Consider the following 27283-nt stretch of genomic DNA (forward strand, 5'->3'; position numbering starts at 1 on the left):
TTATAAACAGCACTGCTATGAACAGACCTGTACTAACTTTTGTGTGTGTGTGTGTGTGTGTGTGTGTGTGTGCGCGCCCACATTCCTGTAATTTCCTTGGGGTTAAATTCCCGGAAGGCAGAGTTGGGCGGGAGGAGGCACATCTTCTGTTTTTCAAATGTCTGCAACGTCTCTGGATCAATTACATATAATTTACGAATCCATGTTATGCCATTGACAGAGGGAAGGCTGACACCTTTCTTAACTTGTTGGGTTTTGCACAACCTAGAATTATAGGAGTTGTAAACAAGCTTTCTAATAGCCCTGGATTATCAGTGGCTATTGTCAGGTCATGTAGAGATGGTAATTTATTCAACAGATTTTAACAACATGTCCAAGAACACCTGGGTGGAATAGAGAGTGGGAGAGGTTCCCGGAAGAGGAGCTGGGGTGTGGCCTTAGGAGGCAGTGGGCACTTGTCTTGGTGCCATCTGTTTCGGGGCGGGGGCCTGGTGTAGAGCTGAAGGAGCCGCCCTGGGGGCGCTTGGGGAAGAGATTTGGGGTAGCAGAGGTGGAAGCTGTGGAAGTATGAGGAGGTAACAAGTCATGCCCTGTTCCTACAAGGCTGTGGGTGCCATTTCAACATGGTTATTACCTTGCTTCAGCTGCCAAGCAGCACCAGCTGGTGATGGTGAAATCCCCCAGAAGAATTTACTCAGGGAAGTTATTCACCAGTTAATCAGTCTCTCATTCCGTGAGTGTTGTGAGGAGGAACATTTTTCTTTTTTCTGCATGCGAGGGAGGCCCAGCCACCTGCCCTCCCCGGGGCACTCCTCACCGCTCTGGTTGCATTCTTGGGCCATCACTTGTTTGACCACATTGCGAAGCTTCCAGGCCACCTGCTCCCGGCAGACTGGCAGGCTACGGGGTAGAGATGTAATCAGCTCACATGCTGCCTTAGCCCAGGCAGAACCAGTTTAGCTCTTAAATCCAGTTGTCCAATGAGATGTATGGCCCAGTTTTCTGGGCCGGAAGGGCACATGGAGCCAAGGAGGCTGTCCCTGCCCACGAGGGGCTTCCCTTCAAGTGGGGCGACAATCTCTAGCTGGAGGAGACTTCTTAGGTGAGGGTAGCCTGTTGGGTGACATCTTGTGTGAGGACGGGACAAACAGACCCTTGGTGGGGTGGCATCCTGGGGTCCAGAAGGGAAGTCATCTTAAACAACTCCCGGTTGTCCAAGGACACCAGGCTTCTGGGTCTTTCTTGACCACCCACACCTGTTCTTACATTCTTTCACCTTCCCCCTTAATCCTCCCAATCACAGGGGAATGCAGAGTCATTTTTTTTTTTTTTTTTTTTTTTTTTTTTTTTTTTTTTCTAAAGGAAAGACAGAGAGAAGGAAGGAAGGATAGAAGGAAGGAAGGAAGGAAGAAAGGGAAACATTTTTTAAACATTTTCTTGTTTTATTGTATTCTGTTTCTCCGTTTTTGTTACATGGGCTGGGGCCGGGAATCGAACCGAGGTCCTCCGGCATAGTAGGCAAGCACTTTGCCCGCTGAGCCACCGCGGCCCGCCCCAGAGTCATTTTTTAAGAGTCAACAGGGCATCTCTCCTCTGGGAGCCGTTGAGGGAATGCTCACTGTGTTTCCAGCAGCTTCCTAAGCCTGCTGCATGCACTATGTACTTAACTCTCCCGAAAGCCCTGTGAGGTGGGCACTGTTTCTTTTACCGTTCTACAGATGAATAAACTTGCTTTCCTTACATCATCCGACCAGACGTTGTAAATTGTCTAAGTGGCTAAGTCGCAGTTCAAACCTAGGTTTACAGGGCTCCCAAAGTCCAGCTTCTTAGAAGCAACATACTCTCGCTTCTCTTGGAAGCTTTTCCTCATTCGTGTCTCCAAACAAACTGTTTCATCCTCCTGAAACCTGGGATGTTATTCCATGCCTCTGCCTCTGTGATGTATTTAGCTTTTTAATGCCTGCCCCTTTGCCTTGCTGGATTGGGAGCCCCTTGGGGTCAGGGTCTGCATATGACTCATCCATTCCCTGGCGGCTGGCTAGGGGCCTGGCATGCAGTCGGTGCTTAATACATGTTTGAGAAAAGAACGAGTCTTAATATTGGAATAACTCAGTTGAATGTCCAGGTAACTGTAGGCTTTGTCTGCGAACCTTTTTCTGGAACCTGCAGAGAAAAGAGTAAGTCCAAGGGCCATAAACTTTCAGAAGGGACTGGGTTAGCAAAGGGTTTGCTTTTGTCTTTTTAAAACCTTTTTCAACAAAAGCATTTTTTCTTCTTGATATTCTTTCTCTAGATTTCCTTGACATTCGGGGACATGAATGAGCTTCCCATCTGTGACCTTCCTTGATCTTCCCATCTGTTCTCAGAGGTGAGTAAATCGGGTGTAAAAAGTGCCTGTGGGCAAGATAAGACCCCTTCTTGCCAGAGAGTCATTGCTAAGGCCCAAGTCTTACAGGAACTCATGGCGGAGTCGGCGGAGGGCTTGAGGCTACCGGATCCTCCAGCTTGGGTGCTTTTCCCGGGTGCTGGAGGTACAGGCGATGGGCAAGTCCCACGCCCTCTATTGGGTGCTCTGTGGCCACTTGCGAAGAAGTGCCAAGTCCAAGGGCACCTCCCCTTCCCTCTGCGGGGCTGGAGTCTTTGCTCCCAGGGTGTGTCCTTTCTCTACTTTGGCTGAACCTGATTTGGGGACAGTGGCCCTGGGCCTGAGGGCCACCCTGGACCCCAGGGCTTCCTCCTTGGCTGCGTGGTGCCCTCTCAGGAGGAGCCCCTGGCAATCTGGCGCTGGCCTGCATTGCGCCTGGAACTTTCTTTAGACTCTGAGATTGTCACACCCAAGGAACCTGGGCGGTCATTGGAATTGCCCTTCCCACCCAGCCCTTCCCACGACACCCGGTTTTCATAGTCTCGGCAGGGGCGGGAGGGCCTCGCACCACCTGGGGAGTGGAGCAGTGGGAGACGGTGGGGCCCTGGGCAGGGGAAGGAGCAAGAGGGGTGTTGGGGCACACAGGCGCCTCAACTTTGGGAATGTAGGAATTGTTTTTTATTTTTTTCCCTGGACTCCTGAGAGCTGGACAATGAAAGTAAAAACAATGTGTCTAACAGGGAGGGGGAAACATGCTACTTAAAACCTTTAGTGACTTCCAAAAAGGCTGGGTCTTGTTAATCAGGTCCCTAGAAAAGTGAGCCGGCTGCGGATTCCCCCATGTCTCCGTCCCGGCTTTCTGCATGAAAGAAAATTCCACCTGGCCCCTTCTTTAACTACAGTGTGGTTCACTAGAATAATTTAAAAGGGAAAGAGAACTGATGCTAACCCCCTGGGCGAGCCTTCCGTGCAGGTGTGATGGCTCTGATGCGGGCAAGGGTCATGACGAAAGTCGTCTCCACTGGCCTCCTCCCCCCTCTGGGATCAGACAGTCAGGCCGAGTTGGTCAGTGACAGGACGCCACCGAGACCGCCACTCTGGTGTCCTTGCCAAGGACATGCCCAGTATCCAACATGGCTCCCTTGTCAGGCGGTGAGTTCAGGGCAGAGTAGGGTAGGGGGAGGTGTTGGGTGGCCCCCGCCCCAGCCTAGCTGTCAGGGTCTGCAGGCGGCCGGGAGGGGCTTTGTCATGCAGTGCCAGACCTCAGCGGACTTAAGAGACTGTGCTGATGCCAGGGAAGACAGGAAGCAAAGAGGGTCAGCTGCTGCTTCCCAGCTAAGTGCTGGTTTTCTTAGGGCCATCAGGGCTGGGGAAGGTGTTTTTATTTTTTAAGAGATACATTCACATCCCATAATATTTATCTTTTTAAAGTGTACAATTCAATAGTTTTTAGTACAGTCACAAGGTTGTGTGACCATCACCACTATCTAGTTCCATCCCACAAAAAAAGAATTTTCGTTAGTCCAAAAGAAATCCTATATCCACTTAGCAACCACTCCCCATTTCCCCCTCCTCTCTGTCCCTGTCTATCACTAGTCTACTTTCTGTCTCTATGGAATTGCTTATTTAGGGCATTTCATACAAATGGAATTACACAACATGTGGCCTCTTGTGTCTGGCTTTTTTCACTTAGCATGATGTTTTCGAAGGTCAGCCGTGTTGTAGCACATATCAGTGCTTCATTCCCTTTTATTGCTGAAAAATATTCCATTGTATTATATTACCTTTTGTTTATCCATTCATTCATCAATTAATGGACATTTGAATTGTTTCCACTTTTTGGCTATTATGAATTAATGCTGTTATTTGCATTTGGTAAAAGTGTTTTTGTGGACATATGTTTCACTTCCTTTGGGGGTGGAATGACTGGGTCATATGGTAACTTCAGGTTTAACTTTATGAGGGACTGCCAAACTGTTTCCAAAGTGGCCCATCTTTGATATTCCTATACACCAATGTACATGGCTTCCGGTGTGCCCACATCCTCGCCAACACTTGTTATTCTCCCTCTTTTTTATTATAGCCATCCCGGGGGCAGAGGAGGCAAAGTGGAGTGTTGGGGACATACACAAGGTGCATGTTTGCAGCTAGAATGACCTGAGTCAGATTGAGGGGAAGGAATTGGGAGCTTACCTAAGTAATATCCCTGGAAAGTCTGGGGATGTGTCTTCTGCAAAAGTTAAGAAAGCTACTTGGAAGCGTGAGTCACTGTTGGTTATGCCTCAGCACCCAGCATGAAGCAGACACAATAGCAGGCACTCAAAGCTATTGGTTGAATAAATGACCAACTGAATGAATGAATGAATGAATGTCCTCGTCACCGGGGGCCTGATGAGTGTGGAGAGACTAGGAAATGGGCTGCTACCTTGTCTATTCCAGGAAAAAACTCTCTTCAGTGCCATGTACTCAGTCTCCTTGTGAGTGGGGGTGAAATGCAGCTGTCCCCTTTCTTATAAATAAGGGAAAGAGGTTGGTGAGGAAGGAGGGGTGGGAAGGGGCCAGTGTTTGCATTGTCAGAGCAGCCGGCTGTGAAACCCAGCTAATACCACCTGAGGTGACAGTCCCACAAAGACGTTAGTGGCCTCTAAGGCTGTTCTCCTGTTGCACTTGACTCCCCACATCTGCTTTTCATGGAACACTCAGATTCAGATCTCTTCTCTGTTGTCTTTTGCTGCTGTCTCTCTGCAGACCCTTGCTGTGAGTGTTGCTTTCTGTATTAAGGAAGAGAACAGCCATTCAGCCCCTGGGATGTCTTGCTGGCATGAGATAACTGCCTGCTCCCATGGGATGGTTCTGTAGATGCAGGAGGAGGGATGGAGCTGGAGGTTTATGGGCTCTGTGCCTTCTTGGAAGCTCTGAACTGAGGAAGGGAAGTAAGCTGAAAAGGCACTTTCTGGATATTTGCTTAGAACATTGAGAGTAATAACAACAGTTCCAAATGACTGAGTATTTTTCATGCACCAGACTCTGCCTGGAGTGCTTTATATAATCTGGCAAATGCTGATGGTTGTTTCCCCAGCAGCCATCATCTTCCTTCTTCTTGTTAGTGAAGTCCCAGAGGATGAGGTCAGATTGGCTAAGCCAGTCATTAGCCACTTCATTCCCCTTTCCCACATGCCTACCTTCCCAACATCCCTTGCAGCTAGAGGTGGTCATGTGATCCAGTTCTGGCCAATGAGATGCAGGGAAAGATGGGCTGAACACTCTTAAAAAAGGAGAGAGATGTGAGAATGGAAGCCCTTCAGATCTGAGGGTTCTGTACTTAGAGATGTAGCCACCTTGTAATCTTCAGGGGAAAGCCATGTGGACGAGGGAACTGATGTTCAGAGAGGATAGCTACTTATCCAAAGTCACACAGCCAGAATAAATAGTTGAGTCAGAATTTGAACTCAGATCTGTCTTCGAAGCCCTTGAAATATTAATTGTTCCAAACCTTTTCATGCTCTAGCCCCAGAGCAGGGAAGAATGTCAACCTTGGCCAGAAGTTTTGACAGAAAGAGAAAATCTATTTTGCTCCCCTTAACCCTATTCCTGAAAATGTGCCTTAGGTATTCCAGGCTTTTTTCCTTCTCCTATGGTCTCACAGTCTTCGAGCCCTTCCACAGAGTAGGGCCACAGTGGCCTGGAGGGGAGGGACATTTTATGGGAAAGAATCTTGAGCTTCGAATAAAAAGGCCTGTGTTCGAGTCCCAGCTCTGCCTTTATTGGCTGGGTGACCTTGGTTGGACCCCTTTTAGCCTCAATTCTTCATTTGTAAAATATGCAAGAACTCATTTGGACAGAAAACCTATATCACGCTATCTTGAGCCAAAAAGGAAATTGCCTGGCTTTTATTTACTGAAAAATCTAAAGGGTAGATGTGGCTTCACTCTTAGAGGTCGAGATGTTAGTAGAAGAGAAAACAAGCCTCTGCCTTTCCAAGTCCCACTACCCAAGTCACTGTCTCTTTCTCCTTTCCCCACTGCTCTGGCCCTCTTGTCAACCCTGTGCAGAGAACGTGCCTGGTGCCTCGGTCAAAAGTTCTACAGTTGAATGTCACTGGTTCTGTGTGGCCTGGCTTTGTTGCATGACCTCCTCGGAGCTGGAGGTAGGGTTAGTCCCACCAGAACCTCTTCCTGAAAATAAGGATGTGGGGATTTCCCCCTGGAAAAGGTGGGTTTTAAATCCAGAAGAGGGGGGGGGGTAGATCCTGGGCAGGAAGACTTCCAAAGATGCCCCTCCCCAACCTCATGGATCAGGTGTGTGGACTTGAGGTAGACACCTCCAGTGAGCGTGCTAATGTAGCTGCTGATCCTGGCAGACCCCTGGTCAGTGCAGGCAGGCATCTTCTCAGGACTTGGCAGTGTCTTCCCTGATGTCCTTAGCCTGTTCCTGAGCTCTGGTGGCCACATTCGGGGGGAACAGGCCAACTCCAGTATGCAACCCCTATGCATCACCCACCCTTTGTCCTCGCACCCAACATGACAATTGCAGTGTGTCTGGAAATGAGACTCTCTAATCCTATTACTCATTCATCAACCAGTGGATGAGAGCAGGCGCTGGATCGAACATTGCCAAAGAAACTGGGAGAAGCTTCTCCACCGCTGTGAAACTAGGCTTAGCTCAGGCACAATAGGTGTGTAATTTAAGGTTTTGTTGAGCCGAAATCCAATCACATACTTGACTGGTGGATCACAGAGACCCACAGGCTAAAAGAATGAGATAATTCCACCTCACACAAACACTGCTATTTGGCTTTGACTTAATGACAAATGTGTGAGACCAACCTTACACCGCTTTATTCATCCCTTTCTCGTTTTTGTTTTAATGTATTTCTACCTCCTTCCTCTCTCTCTCTCCTCCCTCTTGTGCCCTCCATGATACGGGAGATGGGATGGGACTTGGTAAAGTCCTAGAGCCAGAAAACAAAAGCACATGAGCAGGAGGAAGCTTTTTAAATGACAGTCATCTGGTGGGCCACGCTCATGTTCCAGCTGTCCCCTGTATACAGCCGTATTGCATTTACCATCATGGCTTGTTTTGTGTCCATGCCCACTGAAGGGGCAGTGGCTGTCTCTACCTAGATCCCCAGAGCCGAGCACAAGTGCCTGACACATAGTAGGTACCCAGCAAATGTTTGTTGAATGTCTACATGGAAGCAAGAGAAGGCTTCTGGGGTTTGGATATACTGTAATTCTTCATGGTCTCAGTTCTTCTATCCCAGGAGTGGCTTAGCATGAGAAAGAGCAGTAGGCAGAAGAGACCACACAAGTGTGGTCAATAACTGTTCCCTTTATAAAACAGTGTTGCTATTGAGTGTTGCTAGTCTAGTGAGTGTTGCTATTGAGTGAGCAACAGTCTAGTGAGTGTTGCTCAGTGTGGGCTGGAGAAGGGTTGTAAGCAATAATGTAGCATGTAGCTTTTGACCTCTGTAAAGTGATGCTATAACTGATCACATAATTAGAGATGACATTACAAATGAATTCACCATTTATTTGTTCAACAAACATTTGTTGAATGGTGGCCATGTGCCAGGCACTCTGCTAGGCATGGGGTGGTGCAGTGGTAAAAGGGTATTAAACACATAAGCAACAAATACATGTGTAATTAGGAATAATGAAGGGTATTATTTTAGAAGTGAGAAGGGTGAGGTTGTAGAGAATTAAATGGGGGTGGGTGGAGTTCACAGAAGGCCTCTCTGAGAACAGGACATTTGAGCTGAGACCTGAAAGACGAGAAGGAGCCATTTAATCCAAGATCTGGGGAGAACAGCTTTGGAGGGCTCAAGAAGTCCAGAGAAGAGACAGCTGGGTGAGCTGGAAGGCCAGAGTTCAAGTCCTGTCCTGCCATTTATAAGTATGGTACATCAGGTAAGTCACCCTTTTGAGTCTACAATCTTTTTTCACCTGTTCTGCTCACTTCACGAAGTTTCAATGAGGTCCCAGTTTAATCCCTATGTCACTTTGGAAAGTGACAAGTAGGATGCAATTGTAAGGAAGAGGATTAGATTCACATTTCTTCATCCAGTGGGCATACAGGGTGTGGGTGTGTAGGGAGTGTTGTTGCCAGTAATGGAAGTGGCCTGGGATCAAGTCTGTGGAACCGGTTTCCATGGAATGTTCTTTCTCAGAGCTTCCTCATATGTGTGCTCTTGTCTGGAATTTTCCAGATAAGTGTTTTCTATTGGAGAGCTGTAGTGACTTTTAAATGAGAGTCCCAGGGCAGTGGCCTATAGGAGTAATTTGAAGTGAACCTGAGCATCGTTTCTCCTGCTTTGGCTTGATGTGGCTGAGCTCGTAGATGGTATTATTGAACATTAATCAAGGGCCAGATATTCTGCCAAGTGCTTTACTTACCTGACCTCATTTTATCTTTACCAAAACTCTATTTTAAAGACAAAGAAACTAAGGCTTTGAGAGGTTAAATGACTTACTCCAGGTTACATAATAACAGCAGAGCTTCTATGACAATTATTACTGTTACAATGACACTAATGCCAGCTTCCATTCATTAAATGCTTACAATGTGCCATTACTATGCTACTATTGAGACATCAGCTATTTTTCTCATTGCTGTTCCTTAAGAGGTAATGTCTCCTTTCTTTTGAGATGCTTTTAAGATCTTCTCTTTGTCTTTGCCGTTCTTCCACTGATGTGTCTAAGGTATGGACTTTTTCTTTTTTAATTTTTTCTGCTTGAGATTCTTGAATCTGAGGATTGATGTTCATCAATTCCAGAAGGTTCTCATACATTTTTGCTTGAATATCACCTCTCCTCTAATATCTCATTCCTTCCTTCTGGAATCAGATTAGAGGTATGTTAGACCTTTTCACTTGATTCACCATATATTTTTAACCGTTTTCCCAAAATTTTCACCTCTTTTTAAATCTGTGCTTCAGTCTGAATAATTCCTTCAGAGCTATCATCCAGTTCACTAATTCCTCCTCAGCTGTACTTAATTCATTTAATTAATCTGTTTCTTCTTTTAAATTGAGGTATCACTTACAAAGAGAGAAGTGCTGAATTATTAGGTTGATAAGCTGATGAATATTTACAAAGTGAATGCACTTATGTAACCACAACCCACGAGAACAAATAGAACATGACCAGCACCCGAAAAGCCCTCCTTATGCTCCCTGCCAATCACCGCTCACCCTCTTCTCCATGGAAACCACTCCTTTAACTTTCAACACCATAGTTTTGCCCATTTTGGAACTTTGCCTGAATGAAACAACAGAATATGTATGTTTGACTACTTTTACTCAATTGTATGTTTTTAAGATGCATCTTTATGGTTCTGTGTATCATCTATTTCTAAAAGTTTAGCTTAGAAGTTAAACCATACTAAACATACCTGATTTTATACTCTGTTTCTGATCATTCAAACATCTGAAGACATTGCAAATGTTATTCTCATGGTGCTTTGTTTCCTTGTGGTTTGTCTTTGTGAACTCCTGTCCTCTAGCCATTTATCTGTAGGAATTCTTTGGTCATACGTTATTCTACAGAAATTTTGTACTTGCTTCTGCCAGGTTCCCTGGTTAATTACCAACATGGGGACCACTTTAAACTACATATTTGACTTAGGGTTTTTTTTTTGACCATGTTGGTATGGTAGATGGGTTCTGACTCAAAACCTAACATAGGGCTGGTTTGTGACTATGAGTTCATAGGGGAGATTTTAAACAAAATTTCCTTCTACACAGAGCCAAGGCCAAGACTGGCAAAAAATTCCCATGGACTTCCTTCTGTAGGATTTGTTTGTTTGTTTGTTTCTTTTTGAAGGGTATAGCTTTATTGAGATATAGGTTGATTTTTTTTAAATCCTCACTCACTCAAAGTGTCACCTTTCTGGCTTTATGCAAGAAGTCCCCAGTCTAAACATTCATCCTGCTTAGATTCCAAACCTTGTCTTTGCTCCTTACACATTGGAGACCATTTAAAACAAAGGCTTAAGTACACCAGGTGTTAGCAGCTGCTCTCCAGGCAAACACTAGTTCATGCTTCCTTATCCTCTGTTTTTGAGCTCTCTCATTGTTTCTGACCTCCAAGGATTTCACTTACTTTTCCTACCAGGTCACCCACACATTAAAAAAAAAAAAGAAGAAGAAGAAGAAGAAAAAGACTTCTTTAAAAAAATATTTTATCCAACATTTTTTCTGTAAATGTGTGTTATGTAGCAGGAAAGTTTCTCTCAAATATTTAGTCTGCCATCATGTTAGACCAGGTAAATGAACAATTCATATGTAGAATTTCATTTAAACCAGGAAACAGTCCCCTGAGATCAGTAACCAAGGTTATCTCCATTTTGCAGATGAGGAAACTGAGACTCAGAGGATAAACCACATGTCTGATGTCACCCACGTGTACTTGGGAGAGCTGGGATGTGAATCCAGGTCTGTGTGACTCTAGCGCCCTTACTGGTATCTGATGTGCTTGATGAAGTCAGTGTCCAGGATGGCCGAGGGTTCACTCCAGGGATCTGGCCCAGTGGAGCAATCACATTATTAGACGAACTGGTCAGTTGCCAAAGGTGATGCCTGTAGTGCCAGGGTCCAGCATTCAGGCTGGACATAGAATTAGTCTTGTTGGCTTCTTTGGGAGGTAGGGATGGCCACGTTTGCTGAAATGAGCTTCTTCAGATACTATAAATGTACCAGTCATACTTACGAAACATCCAAGGTGAAGAACCCTTGGCTGATAGAACATTGAACCTATTAGGCTATTTCAAAGGAGACTCTTTGAGTTTAGCACCATAACTAAGCTTCTAGAATCACCCAGGGAAGGTCCCCATGCTGGGATTTCCCTCCTCTGAGTGACTTGTATCTGTCTCTTTTTCTCCCCAAGCCCCATTTCCCAACTAGTCTGATCTTGAAAGGCCGAGGGTGCAGCCTCCCCTATCTTCTCCTGGCCTAGGATCTGGACTTCTGGGCTCTTGGGTCTACAGGGGTTGCAGCGGCATCTAGGGCACTTGCATCCCTTCTGCATTTGTCCAGGCTGCGGAAGGAGTGTGCCAGGCTCTTAGTTTTCCGAGCTGCTGCCTTTTCCAAGCGGAGCTCATTTGCATATTAGTTAGCAAAGAGACTCAAATTTTGAGGACTAAAAATTAACCTTTGTTGAGCACTTGTGTGCCAAACACTTGTTTTACAGAGTCTTTTTAAAAATGGGACACAGGTCATTTTATCTTGATGGACTTTTTCTTTTTTGAATGCCATTAGAATTCACTTATTATTTTACATCATTCTTTACTGCCCTGCAATTTGGAGACTGTCACACGGAACAAGCAGTATGGCCTGGTTGGGTCAGAGAGCCGACTCTAGAGTCAGGTGTGACGGGGCTTGAATCCCAGCTTTCTTCTTTCTGCCTGTGTGACTCTGATGTGTGAGACTTTGAGTCCCCTGAGTCTCTATTTCCCCACCTTCAAAATGGGGATAATAATAGCAAGCACCTTGCATAGCTACACTGTTAGGGCCCCAGTTGGGTCCCCTTGGTCCACTTGGAAGGTCACCTGAAGTCAATTCCCATGCTTGCCAGTGGTTTTGCATCTCTCTGCTTGAGAATGTTCTCTTGACCTTCAGTAGGACAGTTCAGATGGTTAAAGCCCCAAGAAAGACCCTCATTTAATGAGGTATGAGGCACGGATGCCAGCTCCTTTGTCCTCAGTGGAACTGTTCTGGGTTGTTTTCTACACAATCTCTCCAAATGTTCCCCAAAAGATTGAACCTCAGTTGCCCACTGGCAACTGCTCATTAATATGCCCTTTGTAGGTTTTCTTCCCTTCTTCATCTCACCTTCCCAGCTCTTCAAAGGGTTCCGGGGATCACCTCCCAAAAAAACACCTGTGCCTAGATTCTCTTACTAGATATGCTTTGTTGTGGGGGTAGGGAAGTGGGGACCGCAAAACTAAGACGGAGGTGGGATAAGATGGCGCTGAGCGATGCCCAGCATACTTGCGTCCTCCATTACCTGCTCCTGTCAGGTTTGTTTCCCATTGCGCACTGCTTTGGAACAGCTCCAGACTCGGTTCTGAGATGTAATTTTATTGCTCTGTGCTAACAGGACACTGGGCTCATTGGGGCAAAGGATGTTGGAAGCACGTTGCTCATTGTTTCTAGCTAGCAAAATCTTCTGTTTGGTCACTTGCCATGATGAAGCTGCCAGCTGGGAGTACTGCATTCTTGACCCAGGGTCTTGCTCTGTCACAAGGGAAAGGCTTTTTAACATTTTCTTGTTCCCCATTAAGATACTAAAACCTTCAGCTGGTGTGTTGACGCTCAGACCAGGTAGTGGACTTTGGCAAGCGTGAGTGGGTGGGAGGCCCTTTGTTTTCTATCAACACAGATATCACACTTGGGCAGTGGCTGTAGGGTCTGCCCCTGAAATGGGTGCTTCTAGCTCAGTGAGCTGCAGTCAGAACTTCTGGCCAACTGGCCCAAGGCTGGACAGCAGGTGCTTGCTCCCCTTTAGCTGGAGCTTGGTACAAGGTAGCTCTGTCCTCTGCTCTGTGACTTGCTGTCAGCTACTATTCATCACACTCTCCCACCATACCACATACTCTGCAACCCACAATAACCTTGAGAAATGGATATTCTTTCTACTCTTCTTTTGCAGATAAGAGACTGAGGCTCAGAGAGGGGAAATGACTTGTCCCAGCTTACCTAGGTGGTAAGTGGCAAGCCATGATTTGAAGACACATTTGTTTGGAGGTGAGAAAGAAAATTGAAGGAGTCATGGAGGTGGATGAACTAAGCACAGGGCTGCCTGGTGGAAATGTCTCACTTGCCAATTTCTTGGAGAGGCAGCTGGGGTCTCAGGAGCTTGACTTTCAGGGCAGTAGGTGGGTGGGCTTCTTAGGGAACAGCCAGGTTGGGAAGCCAACACAGAGAGGTGTTGTGCCCCCTTCCTGACTAGGTATTTCCTTCAAAGTTGGGAGGGGGAAAAGGAAAGGTAGCCTTCAAGGGGCCTTCAAGAGTGCAGGAATTTGTTTCCAGCTGTGTGAGGTTGAGCCTAAAGCCCAGGATTTACTGTCCTCCAGCCAGCTGAGCAGAGGGTGTTGGAGCAAAAGGGCATTCCAAATCCAAAAGACATCGCGGTCACTGCTGCCTCCTCCTTGCAGGGCTCCTGACGGAACCAGAGAGAATCACCTGTGAAAGGATCCCACTGGAACCCCGGCTTTGTTTCTCTTGCATGGGACTGGCCTTGACTTGAAGGACAAGAAGGAGCTTTTCTTCTGCAATAAGAAACAGGTCAGCAGCATGGCCTTGTTATTTCACTGCTGCATCACCATCCTCATTGCATCACCACCATCATCATCTCCATCACTGTCCACAAGCTAACGTTTATCGAGCACTTACTATGTGTGAGATGCTCCTCCAGTGCTCAGCCTACATTGTCCCGAGAGGAGAGGGCTGGGGCTGGCAGGCACGCAGCACCCTGGCCATCTAGAGCAAGGTGCCCCTTCCCGGGAGGCCGTGGTCCACCCACCATGGCGCTGCCTCATCAGGCTGGAAAGGGCTGGGTTTCAGCCCCGACCGGCTCCCTGCCTGGGCATCTTCTGAGGTCCACAGAATGCACAACTGTAGCGAACCTGAACTGCGGTGGCCACAATTCCCATTTTACAGCCGAAGAAACTGAAACTTAAGAGGTACCGGGGAGTGGTCACACAGCCGGCAAGTGGCAGAGTCAGGATTCAAACCTCGACCTGAGTCCAAAGCCACTGCAATTCACTGCGACACCAGGGGTTACACCCGCTCCTGCGTGCACCCTTCCTTTCATGGGTGCTCGTGCTTGGGTGTGTCTCGGTGGGGGTGACGGGGCGGTGGGGGGACTCTCTGTATAAAGATGCCTTTCTTTAAAACCGTGTAATTACCAGACTTGTGTAAAAAAAGAAGATAATTTGCTACAGTTTTAAAGTCATTAGTGGAGGGGGGAAAAACAACCTGCAAATATTATTAGCTGCTCTCCAACTTTGTTGAGTTAAGCTGATGTTTTTCGTGTTGACTTTCCCAGCTATCAGCTTAACTATATAAATCCAGTTGACGCGTCTTTATTCAGATAAAACTTTAATACTGCAAGTGTAGCAAATTAGATGCAAATGCCCCCCCCCCTTTTTTTTATATTTTAAGTATCCTTAAAGCTGCCTTTCCAATGCAAATTTTGTAGGAAATCTCAACCAGCTAGGACAGACGCCTTAGCTGTCAGCAGGAAAGTGCTTTCATTTTGGTCCCAGGCAAGGGAACTGCCTGCTTTTTTTCTTTTTGCCCCTGCAGACTGAGATAATTAAAACTACAGAGAACTAGTTTTAAATATACATGATGCACACAGTTCCTTAAATTATGGGATAATGCATAAAATCCGCCCATTACCATATTTGATAGCAGTCTCACTGACCACAGAGGGTGGGGGTGGGGGTGTTGGCTGACTTGATTTTCTCCCACAACTTGCTTCCCTTGTCAACAATCTCACAGCTCACATCACTTCACTCGGAGTCCTAGGGAGCTCTGGTAATGGTTCCAAAAGAGGTTGCAAACACACTCATTAAAAAGGGACTCCTTTTTTTTTTTTTTTAAAAGAAATAAAAATGTTAATGGTAACTTTTCCTTCTACCCCCCCGCCCCCAGCAGTTCTCAGTCTCTTTGGAATACATATCCATTTCGGCTTTGATTTGTTGAGCTCCCCGAATGAGTTTATCCAAACAATGTGAATTTACTCAGATCTCTCTCAAATCCCACATCTCTTGTGGTTGATAAAGCTGACTTTAGCTAAGACGAGCTGGATCAGTGCGATTTGAAATTCACATTGAAAATGATAAGGGCTTTGTTGGAAATAATAAGCACAGTCAAACACTGTCAAGAAGAAACAGTTGAGTGTGCGGGAAGATACTTAGTAAGGCTGCTCCCCTGCCACCCCCAGGTCCGCTCCCCGCCTGTTCTCTTTCTAGAATCAAGGTAGAGAGATAAGGAGAAAGGTGAATGGTACTTGGCTCAGGACATGCTTAAGCTTTGCAGGTGATGGGGATGATAATTCTAATGAGCTTTGTGCATCAGCTTTATGCTTTATGACTAGAAAATGACAGCCGTCCCTCGCTGGGTGGTGGCCGCTGCCCATCCCCCTATGGGGTCCTGGGGCGGCAGCAATCCTTGCCCACCATGGCACTTCAAATTAGTTGACTCCTACTCTCCTCCTCCCCCATTCCTTTTTGAGCATGTAACATAGGCCTGGTACTGGGCTAAATGTTTTCTCATTTCCTTCTCATAAACTTATGAAATTGCACAATTATTATCTCCATTTTACAGATTTGGGTGCTGAGGCCAAACTTGGGTTCAAAACGTGCCCAAGGTCACCTCAAGACTTGACCCCAGGTCTCTCTGGGGAGCCTTGGAGGACGTCCGTTTCCTAAGCTGGAGGACACATGGATCCTGCAGGCCATCGACAGATATTCATCGTTCCCTTCAGCTGCCAGGCTCAAACTGACACCTTAAGGAAGAAATCAGTCGGGAACATTATTTCTGAGATGCTCTAAAGGGTAGCGTTTTTATGGAACTTACTGTACCATGTGGTGAAATGGGAGGGTGGAGGGGCCGTGGGAGGTGAGGGCAGAAACTGACATTGTGGGGACCGAGGGAACACAAGAGCCAGGCTTTTACTCGCCAAGTATGATCGGTGTAGACCAGTGTCCCAGCCTGGGCCCTGTTGACATTTGGGGCTGGAGAGTTCTTGGTTTTGTGTGTGTGTGTGTGTGTATGCGTGTGTGTGTGCATATGTGTGTGCGAGCGCGCACGCTGTCCTGTAGGCTGTTTAGCAGCATCGCTGGCTTTTACCCACTAGATGCCAGTAGCATCTCCCCCACCCTGAGTTGTGACAAATCAAAGACCTCTCCCCACACTGCCAGATGTCACCTGGGGGACAAAGTCACTCCTGGGGAAGAACCACTGGGGTAGACTTGGATCCTTCAGAGCTTGGATTCCTTGGTTTCCTTAAAAGGCAGGTTCCTTTTGTCTCAGCAGACCCTGCTTTCACACACCCTCCTCCTAAGCAGCTAAGCAACCTTCCCTGGAAATCGGTGGACCCGAGGAGCTTTGCCACTGAAACCTTAATTCTAATTACAGTAATTACACCCGCTTGTCTTCACCATAAGGGCAGTGGGATAAGGCGCTGGGCTGCTCTTCTCTAGCTTGATCTAGATGATTCCAGTTCTGCCTTGATGAATAGCTTTTCCGAGTGCTTCTGCCCTCCTGAGTGGGGGTGGTGGGGGTGGGTGGGGAGTACGTGTGTGTGTGTGTGTGTGTGTGTGTGGTGGAGGGAGCACAACGGGGAGCTGGGGCTGGGGGAATTAATTTTTCCAAATCCACCTCCCTGGGATGCCTTGCAGGCCAGGGCAGCCCCACTGCAGCGATTCGTTTCCCACTTACTCTGGCGGATGCTGCCCAGCACACAGCTGACCTCCCTTCCCCTTTGCTCGGGGCCGAGCAGGGAGAGAGGGCTCCCCCCGCCCGTCCTCAACCTGGGCCACCTCTCCTGACCCCATGACTTGGTGTTTCCTAACCAACGCGGCTAATAGTCACTGATCACCGAAGGGCAGTTTAAATTCTATTTATACTTAAAAAAAAAAAAAAGGGCAAAACTTCAAAGGCCGTTTCCTGCAAGCGGAGCGGAAGCAAAGGCCAACCATTATCTGCAGAGGTGGGATCGATATTTCAGCACCATCCCTTCGCTGGGTTTTCGAGGAACTTTTATTATTATTGCAGTTAAGCTGTTCTAAAGTGGAGCATCATTTATAAAACAAACGGATCCCTTCCAAATAGGTTATTTTCCTGGTTAATGACCGATCGTCTGCCCTGGGGTCTGTCTGTGCTGTGATTCCAGATGGGAGCAGGCACTACCAGCCCAATTATCTTTATTAAGTGTTTTTTCCTCCCCCTTTCTGAAAAATGAAATGGCAGCCAGCTCAAATGTCTCCTCCTTCCCCTCGCTCTCACCCTGCACCATTTCCTGCCTTCGCCTCATTATGGACAAGTATGTCCTTTAAGACATGGAGACTAATGAGGCGGTTTTATGAGACTAATACATTTTAAATTTTAACACTGGCACTAGCATCTTTAATTGTACAATTATACATTCATTTAGCACACATGCACACACACACTCTCTCCCTCTTTTGCTTTAAAAGATAACAAACCACAGGTGAGTAAAAGCATGTGACAAAGCAGAATTCATGCCATTTTTTAGGGTACCAAACCAAGATTTAAGATTTTTGAAACAAAAGTAGTTACAATTTCACAGAAAATATATTTTTTTAATGAAGTGGAGAAGGACGGGAAAGGGTTAACTCAACCATCATTGCTAGCTTACATCTTTCAGGTCCCCTCTGTTTCTCCATACAGAGAGGGTAGCTAGAAAGTGCTTTGGGAATTAAAGAAACCTTGATATTCTGTAGCCCGGTAGCTGTGTGTATGTGTGTGTGTGTATGTGTGTGTTTGAGAGAGAGAGAGAGAGAGAGAGAGAGAGAGAGAAGAGCTGCCCTGTACGTTATTGAGTCTCTAACAAAAGCCCCCTCCATTCCACACCTGACAGGACTTTATCGGTAGTAATAAATAAGGCTGAATTATTGATGATGAGAACTGCTAATATTATTATGACCTCAATTAAGTGCTTTTTTCAGACACATTAGTAACAAAGGGTCTTCCCTCTCCTGGTTGCTGTTTTTCCCCCCCAGGCCCCACTTTACATTAAAATCTAATTGATCAAACCTATTTGCCATTCGCACAAGAGCGATCACCATAATGGGTCATCTATCAGCATGGGCCCCTCATCAGGCTATTAACACCTTTTGTTGCTGGCCCCAATCTCTACCAGCTGAGAGGATCAGACAGGCAGGGCCTCCAATCTGGTAGGCTCCTGTGTGAGGTCTGACTAGTGGTACCCTTTAATTGCTCTCTTTAACACCCTTGCAAAACACATAAGATAGTCCCACCAGGCAGCCAGGGGGTAACAAGATGGCACCCCCCCCTTATCTAGAACAGAAGGTGATATGGTGGGGCCCTTGACTACCTCTTTCCCCACTCCCCCGGCCACCCTTTCTGATCACTGCTTCCCCCTCACCCCTCTTCTGTGTTGACCTTCATATGACTTGCTCAAGGCTTGTTCCAGGAACTCCTCAAGGAGTTTAGAACATGGCGGTAGATGTGAGGTCTGGAGTCAGACCCTTATCAAACATGGAGGCTGGTGCTAAGCCAACATGGACGCTGGTCCCCACTGAGTAGAGCCTTCCTCTGACTTCCTGACCCATTATAACCCATGGAAGGACCATGGAGGGTCCATAACTCTACTGGAACATGTGCAAAATTGTGTCTATATGCATTTTAATTTTCCTGAGAGAAGACTATATATTCCATTAGATTCTCAATTTCATCCCTGATCCACAGTGGGTTAGATTTGTCTTCGTGTGAGTTGTTGCCAGTAAACTGCCTGACTTTGGGTCAGACTCTTTTTGTCTCTCTGGGTCTCTGTCTTCTCTGTCCATTTGGTCAAGAGAAAACAAAAAACAAAAACAAAGCCTCTCATCATCTTCCTGCTGCCCAAAGTGGCTGTAAGAATGGGCTTTCTAAATTAGTCTATTTAGTGTAGTGCTTCCTATTCATGTGGGAAGTTAGAAAAAAATTAGAATTGCCTTATTGCTGTTTGAGAAAAGGGAGCTCCAACTATTACCTTAGAAAGCTTGGGGCACTATGCAAGGTTATCTTTTTGGCTCATGCAACTTTACCTGCTAATAAAATAATACACCTAAAAATCACCCCCAAAGTCTATTAAAATCTCCTCAAATTTTAACTTATGAACCTATCTCAAGCATCATTTATTTCTATGCAAATAATGGTAGAAAGATTTCCAAAATTTTTGTTGTTGTTTTATCAATTATGGGACTAGGTGTATTGTTTCTCAATTTTCTTGTTTACTTAGCAACATATACTGTTAAACTAGTTTTCCATATAGATAAATATCAATCGGCACCATCATTTTAAATGGATGCCTAGTATTTAATTAAATAGATTTACCATAAATTATTTGCCAATCCCCTCTTGCTGGATATTCAAGTTGTTTCCACTTTGGTCTTTGTGCTGTGATAAATGTCCTGATAGAGGCATTGTGTATGCATTATGATTGTGTTCTTAAGATGGATTAGTAAAAGTAGAATTCCTGGGCTAAAATGTTCGTGTTAAATTTTTTTATTTCTAGTATGGATTAAGGAATAGGAAATACTATCAATGCAACTTTGAAGGTGTCCTGAAAGGGCATTTCTATCAGAATTTTGACCGAGGTGAGGTGCTTTTAACAAGAAGAGAACCGAGTTCCCCATGGACTGATGTGGTGAGTTTTCTCTCTGCAAGAGTAAATAACTCTGGAGGAACCTCACAAATTGGGCTCAGTTTTTCTGTCCAGTAGAGGTAGAGGGAGGGGCTAGTGTTTTGCCTCTACTGGAACCAGTGCTTACACACACAGCCCCCTTCCAGTGAACAAGTCACCTCCTGTCACGGAAGGGCTGGGCTGTTTTGATGTGGCCTCCAGCTCACCTCTCATCTCCGAGATCTGTCCAGGCTCAAGTGGACCCAGTGCGGGTGGCAAGGCCAGGGCCTGTGTTCCACAGCTTCCCAAGAGAATGGGCAAGGACGGGAGGCGGCACAGTCTTGAGGCATTTTGCCACAAAGCACAGGGCATCCATTTAGCACTGCCTAGTGGCTTCTCAGCCTGTGTTGTCTTAATTCAAGTTGTCATTCATAGACCAGTAGAAAACTAAAATCAATAAACAGTGAAAATGGGCTTTAAAGGCAAACTAAAGTTGCAGGGGAGGGAGGAAAGCAATGTCTGCTGGTTCAATAGGTTACGTTTGTCCTTTCTCTTTAGGATGACTGGACCTGGAGTCTGTTTTAAAAAAAGAAAGAAAGTAAAAGAGTGAATTTCACTTTTAAAGGTATATAGAATGTCCATTGGCCAGACCAACATTTGATTGGGGCAGAAAGAATGATGGAGAGGATACTTAGGACAATCATATTCCCCCCCCTCCCCCGCCCCAGGGGCCAGGGTTATTTGGGGATATCTGCCAGCTGACTGCTGTGCTACTTCTGGCAAGTATATGCACTCCTCAGGGCCTCTGCTTTCTCAACTGGAAAATGAGTCAGACAAGGTGCAGTCATTTTCAGACTGTTCTGTGCTGAGAAACCACTGCAGATGTGCTGGGGAGCCTCAGGGCAGCAGTTGGGTCAGCTTGCTGGGCTCTGGCTATCCAGGTCTCCTTGTCAGAGCAGCTCTGGGCTTCTACAAAAGATTTCATTTGAAGTTAGAATTTCAGAGCAAAGATGAAAGTTTGAAAAATCACTGAAGGAGACGGTTCCCGGGTTTCCTTTCACTTCTGAGCGGCTGTAAACATATGTTGCATGCCTCCAAGTTTTTGCTGGAAATCCAACTCAGACTAATTCCAACTTATTCCCATGAATGAGGTGGAACTGGCAGGTGTGGAGAGGGCGCAGGCCCCGGTGGGTGAGGGGATGCTGTTCCAGCTATTTCTGGAAATACCAAAGACTCTTCTGTGCCAAGTTGGACATCTTGGGCTGGTTATCCTCCATGGGCTTGGTGGACAGAAATGTACCAACGGGAGGCACAAGACAAACCAGGAATAATTTTAAAGCCAAGAGGCCACAACGACAAAAATATGGCAGTGCTATTTTGGTGGTGATGAAACTCCCTGACCCAATCTCTGTGGCAAAGCTGGGCAATAATTTCTTGTCTCTCTTTTCAAAATACCAGACCTTCTGCAGTTTGGCAGCGAGAGCCATCCCAGACGTTTGTCGTGGAGTGGGGCTGGAGGAAGGAAGAAGAGGCTTCAGCTTCCCCTCATAGCCATATGTCATTTCCAAAGCCACTGAGCGGGTGGTGGTGGGGAGAAATAAAAAATCAGGTGTGGGCATGTCACACAGACCCAGCATCAAGAGAGGTCCCCTAGTGCCCTCTTCCAATGAGTCTGTCACCACTGGGCCCCTCCTGTTTAGAAATTCTTGGGTCTCTCATAGGCACCCTAATTTGCCCAGCCCAAATATAAAAAACAAAAACACTGAGTTGTTTAAAAATAATTGGCAAAAGGGCGGTCAGAAATAAAAATGGGAGCTTACCTGTAGTTGCAACATACAAAAAAAAGCCAACACCCTGGGGAGTCTTTATAAAAAAGTTCACTCTAAAACCTTGCCTTGGAAATAGAGAGCTGGTTTTGACTTGGAACTGGTTTTCTGGGGCAGGAATTTCCTTACCCTGCTTGTGAGAACTGAGCCCTGGAGTGTGTGGATAGTCCCCATGCCTGGGCAGAGGTGGGGCTGCATCGGCCTTCACGTTGAAGTCATGTAGGGGCTTCCATGTCTACGCAGTCACTGAGTGAAGCGGACAGCTGCCTTCTGCGGAAATCCTTGCTCCCTGTACCTCCTAGCCCAGCAGACAGGTGCCTCAGGGTGATCCAACACAAAGGTGGCCTTGCTTTCCCTTTAGCTGTTCCCAAGTGTCAGTTTGATCAGATCTTGTCAAGAGATCCCATCTTAACAGCACCTAACATTTATTGAGCACTTATTCTGTGACAGACGCTGTGAAAGCCTTTTGGCCTTTGACAAGTATTAACGGATTCAACCATTTCAACAACCCAGCTATTATCCCCATTTCACAGATGAGGAAAGTGAGGCTCAAAAAGGTAAAAGTGGTAAAGACAGGAATTGACTCTGACTCTAGAGGCTGGATATGTAGGTACCAGGTTATTCTGTCTTTGAAACCACACAGTTCTGTGCTTGAAGCACTGTCCTGTGCTTGACTGAGTTACCTGCTGGCAGCCTTCCCGGGTGGGAACAGTGAAGGATGGAGGAGAGGCCAGGGCCCTCTCTGGAGACCCTACTCCTTTGCTCTTCTGAGCCTCTGGAAACTTCTTCTCTTAAGACCTGGTCCCCTGTGATGTCCTACAACCTGAGTCTCAGGTGGAGGTCAGGAAGACACAGTGGACCCGTGCCCTTCCCCTTCCCCAAAGGCCAAGGGCTTTACTCTCAACGTACACCTTTGGGGAGAATCCTGTCCTCTCCTTTACAACCACCTCTGGCTCATACGTTGATGGCCAAACTCACTTTCCAGGGTGGCAGTGACGATAGCTGGTCACGGTTCAGGCAGGCCAGAGCCCTCACTGTGTGATTCTTAATTTCGTGAGTTGTGGAACCCGATTTATTTTATGTGACAGTCTCTTCCTTCCCCCTACCGTGACAGAATGTTCTGTGGCATATATTATGATCTTTAATTAAAGGGAACTTAATTTGGTTCTGAGGCATCCTTTGTTCAGGGAGACACCCTAGGGTGTTTTAAAACCAGGTTTTGGAATCTTTGCCATTTAAGCCTGGAGTCTGTGGCAGACTCACGCCTATGGACGGATGCTGCTTGCCTGGATGTGGGGGGGACGGCTGCCCCCCTGCCACCCCACCCCATGCCTGAATGTAGATATGTAGATGCTGGAACTTTTCCAGGCCCTTCCCACTTGCCTTGGGAATTTCTGCCCTCCTTCCAAGGAGCACAGACCCTGCAGGCCCTGTGAATGGACCGTGGGCCAAAATTACGTTTGAGAAGGGGTCTGGCCATTTTGATGACAAATAGGCTTCAAGACACTGTCATAAAGTCCAGGCGGGGAGGGCTATTAACCGTCACTCAGAGGCAGCCGCATCTGTGATGCCAGAGCGGGGCCGGTGGGCCCCCACTGCTGTGTTTACCGCTCCTTAATGCGGTATTGTTTACTCACAATTAAACCCTTTACCATTAATTTAACTTTCAGATGCTGAAATTGGTCACACAGCCTCGAGTCCCAAGGCCCGGACAGATGTGTTCTATACACTTGTTTAAACACGGCGCTCATTAGGAGGTAATGCATGTATAGCAAGTTGATTACACCACAAAGCAGGATGCTTTATCATGGGGGCCTCTCAGGAGGCGGCGGGAGGGGCCGTCAGCTGCCGCTGTCACTCTTTCCCCCCTGGATCCTGAGTGACGGCTCCGCCCGCCGCCTCCTCGGCTGCCTGCTCGGAAGTACACAGCTTCCCGTCAGAGCGCCGCCGCGCTGCCCGGGAGGAGGTATTAATTGTTGTCAGCCTCCATTTCACACCCTAGATAACAAACCAGCGCCACCCCGGCAGTGTTTAAGGAAGATAAACAAGTTGCCTGAGCCCCTGCAATTAAACACGCTGGCATATTTAACTGAGATGTTTCCTGTAAAAAAAAAAAGGCAGAGCCACCCTGACCACGTGGGACGCGGAGGGCCCCGTACCCAATGCCAGAAGCTGTGTCCCAGGGCCTGGAGGCTGTGCCCCACCTCCCCTGGCCGCCCCCGGGCTCTCGGTCGGAATGAACAGCAGGATTTGGAGTGATACGGATAGAGTGGAATCTTTTGTTTCCTAACTCCTAGCAGAAAGGTCAAGCGGTGTGGTAGTTAAGAGACAGGATTCTGGGGCCAGGCTACCTGGTCGTGACTTCCAGATCCGCTGTTTGTAGGCTGCGCAACTTTGGGACAAGTTGCCTCCTTGCCGGGAGCCTCAGTTCCCTACCCACAGGATGGTAGTAGCACCCCGTCCTGTTGTGGGCAAGATCAGAAGAGGCTAAAGTAAACAGTGGGAAAATGTCGGTTGTTAGCGGTCGTTGTTAGTGGATTTTATACTTTTACCTTTTAATTAACAAAATTCGCTTAGATGGTTAAAGGGAAGCATTCTAGGTTATCCCCGAACTGAGTAACAGGACACAGAGGTTTCATGATAATGCTGTCCTCCTCCAGCGGCCACGGGGGTGGAATGTGGCGAACTCATCCAGGAGGCTCTCCTGAGTGGTTTGCCTTAGGGTAACTCAGCAGACCCAGGCACTGGGCAGATCTTCACCTTCTGGATCTTTCCGTCCTTAACCCTTGTCAGCATTGTACCTGCCAAACAACCTAATTTGTTTCTCTAGTTTTAAATTAAATTAAAATTTTTTTATACTTGGCCCTGCAACTAAGTCCTAAATATATCAGCCCACAGTGGTCTGTGCCTCAGTCCCCTGCCCGGGGCGACCCACCCTCTCTGTTCAGACTGTGCCATTTAAACAATGCAGACAGGGAAACCGAGGCGGCTGGGATGGAAGTTCTCTGCTACACTCTTATGGTCATTTTGTCCTCCTTGGTCAAATCCCAGGATCCCTCTCTGGTCCTGGGAATTTGACATGTGCTGTCCCCTCTGTCTGGACCACTTCTACTTAACATGGGAGCCCTGCCCAGCCTGGGAAACCTCAGCACAGCCTTTCCCACCCATCAGATCAGAGGCAGTCCCTCTGATGTAGGTTCTCAGAGCATCCTCGATTTCTCTTTTGCAGCATCTCTCAAAATATTCATTAATGAGAAATTGTTTGATTTCCATCCTCCCGATGAAGATAGGGGGTGTGCCTGTCTCACTGAGCCACAGAACCCCAAGACCTAAGGCAGTGCTTGCAGATGCTCAAAGGATGCTTGTTACACAAAAGGGAGTCACTGGAATGAATCAAGCCACTTTCCTTGAGGATCTGGAGAGAGGGAACGTGCTTGGTATTTCTCATGGCCTCCTTAGCCTTTTCTTTATGGGACTTAGCCATGATTTCATTGTTGGAAAAGGAGGTAGGGAAGGGTTAAAGCGGACTGCTAGCTGGCGCGAGCTTCCAGTGCTCCTGCGGGGGCTTCCAGTCATCGCTTTTTCCTCCAGCCTTGCTGACACCACCAACTGCTCACGAACCCACAATGATTTGTCCTTGGACAAGCAAAGGATGTGGCTCTGCCTTGTGGGTCCATTTCAGGGAGGCGGGACCTTCATTTATTTGTCTCCACAGCTGCTTCCTCTGGACTTTGTGGTTGCCCCTTTGCGCCTTCTCATCCGATCGCGTGACCTTCATCACCGCTGCCCTGGCTGGAGAGGGGAGCCCAGTCTGGCGTCCTGTGTGCACTTGGGTGTGATGCGCTGGGCAGGCGAGACTGCCGAGACACACAGCACGCCACTCTCCCAAGACCCAGCGTATCCAAATCCGTTTATATTCCCGGGCAGGCCTTTGGGATCAAAATTCCTGACCCTTTCTGCGAAAGGCAAAAACACCTTTTGAAAAACACAACCAAACAAAACCAAAAACAGAAGAAGGAGGTGAAATTCCCCAAGCTTTCATTTCCCTTCATGGTTGAACTTCCACGACTCAAGTCATTTGCAGTCAATCTATTGAGCTGACTTGTCCTGTCGACTGCCAGGAGGTCACCATTTCAGGACTTGCCCCTCGAGGGGCGGCATGTGGCCCCAGCTGGTTGTGCTGCGGTGGGAAAGGGGGCTGTGGAGGGGCTGCATTTGTTGTCTGGAGACTAGGCTGGAGCCTCTTCATTTGCGGTAGAGCACCGTGTCCTGCGGAGTTGATGCTTCCAGGGTAGTGCTTTTGTTTGCTGTTTGTTTGTGTTGGGTGGGATTAACTCTGATTACATATTAATAACCTAGAGCACTATCTAGTAATTAGATGTTATCTTCCAGATGTTTAAAAGAAACCTTTAATATTTTAAGCTGCTTGGAGATCTCTCGGCACTTTATTAAAACGGATGGAATTTAAAATGGGAGTCTGGAGCGAAGCTTTCTCGGAGACTCTCTTGCCAGTCTGAGGCCCGCAGCCCAGGGTACCTATGAAAGGTCCCAAAACATTTATTGTGGTGGCCCCCATTTGGGAACAATTGGGGCAGCCATCCATTCAATGGGTGGCGGAGGGATGGCCCCGGCACTTCTGGCCCCTGTCAATCGGCCTGGGCAGCTCATTGATTTCTTTGAACCACTTGAGTGAATCTCTCAGAAGTTCCCCTCCTCCGAAGCCCACACAATCGCCTGTTCTCTCTTTATTAGCACTTTGAGGGACAGCCTGGTCTTCACCTGCCTTTGAAGGGGCCCCACCACGGTTTTAATGACCTCCATCCGTCAAAGGAAAAGTTCAGAGTTCATTCTTTTGTCCGAGCCCCAGCAACTGAGGAGTTGAGGGTGCTGGCTGGTCCAGGCTCTTTAAATCACCTGCCCGAAAACTTTCTCTGTGACCCTGCTAATGTCAAAACAGCGAGCCGGCCGCTCTGGCCATTGTCATTGGAATAAGGGCTAAGTGATGCCGCTTGGTCATTACGTGTGCCCTGATCGGTAATCAGGGTACAATAGGGGGTCATTAAAGGCCATAAAACTGCCAAAGCCCCCGAAAGGGGGATTTTGAATGGAGCCAGAGGGCTCTGAGAGCTGGCCTTTGCCAGGCTTTCCAGGAGAGGGCTTGAGCTGGTTGGGGAGTGGGAAAAATCAGCTCCATTTGGATTAAGAAGTTTCTCCCCTGTGACAAGGTAAGAAAACTGATCTCCTGATGTTATCTTCCCAGAGCTCCTTCCTTCATTTTACAAAGAGATTCATTTGTCATCTGCACATCTATAGTAAGAGTATTCATCATTTCCTGAAATGGTGACCCCCTAGAAATAGAAATATAAGATACAATTTCAGAAATCAGTATTTATCTTACCTAAGATAATCGTGTTACTTTATTTAAATGATTAAATAACCTATGTTCATGGGTTATACCCCACTGTTTAACAGAAATTCTGTAACTGGTTCTAAGTCAATTATACATTACCAAATAAAAATGTATAGTATGGAAGTTCATATTGTATAAATACTTTCATATAGCAGATCTTATGTGATGCTTATAATAAATTAGAATATTACTAACAACATCAACAACAAAGAGATTCACTTGAAGCAAAAACTCAAATGAAATGAAGCCCGGGGCAGGGGGTGGGTAAAGATTATCCATAAATATATAAACAGTTATTGAATCA

General features: G+C 46.9%; 1 long non-coding RNA gene across 6 annotated transcripts in view; it reads left to right on the top strand.

Annotated features, from left to right (window-relative positions):
* The window catches only part of LOC143659454 (uncharacterized), a 51320-nt gene extending 24272 nt beyond the window's left edge, over positions 1–27048 (top strand). The window contains exons 2-10 of one of the 6 annotated variants that reach the window (XR_013163546.1): positions 2294–2368; positions 8113–8274; positions 13015–13109; positions 13520–13649; positions 15699–15928; positions 19636–20368; positions 21202–22126; positions 23240–23326; positions 25285–27048. This is a non-coding gene — a long non-coding RNA (uncharacterized LOC143659454). The remainder of the gene's footprint in view (positions 1–2293; positions 2369–8112; positions 8275–13014; positions 13110–13519; positions 13650–15698; positions 15929–19635; positions 20369–21201; positions 22127–23239; positions 23327–25284) is intronic. The other 5 variants (XR_013163544.1, XR_013163543.1, XR_013163545.1 and 2 more) reach the window with 5 other exon arrangements.
* The last annotated feature ends 235 nt before the right edge of the window (positions 27049–27283 follow it).

Source organism: Tamandua tetradactyla, chromosome 16 (assembly GCF_023851605.1).
Source record: "Tamandua tetradactyla isolate mTamTet1 chromosome 16, mTamTet1.pri, whole genome shotgun sequence".
Lineage (NCBI taxonomy): Eukaryota > Metazoa > Chordata > Mammalia > Pilosa > Myrmecophagidae > Tamandua > Tamandua tetradactyla.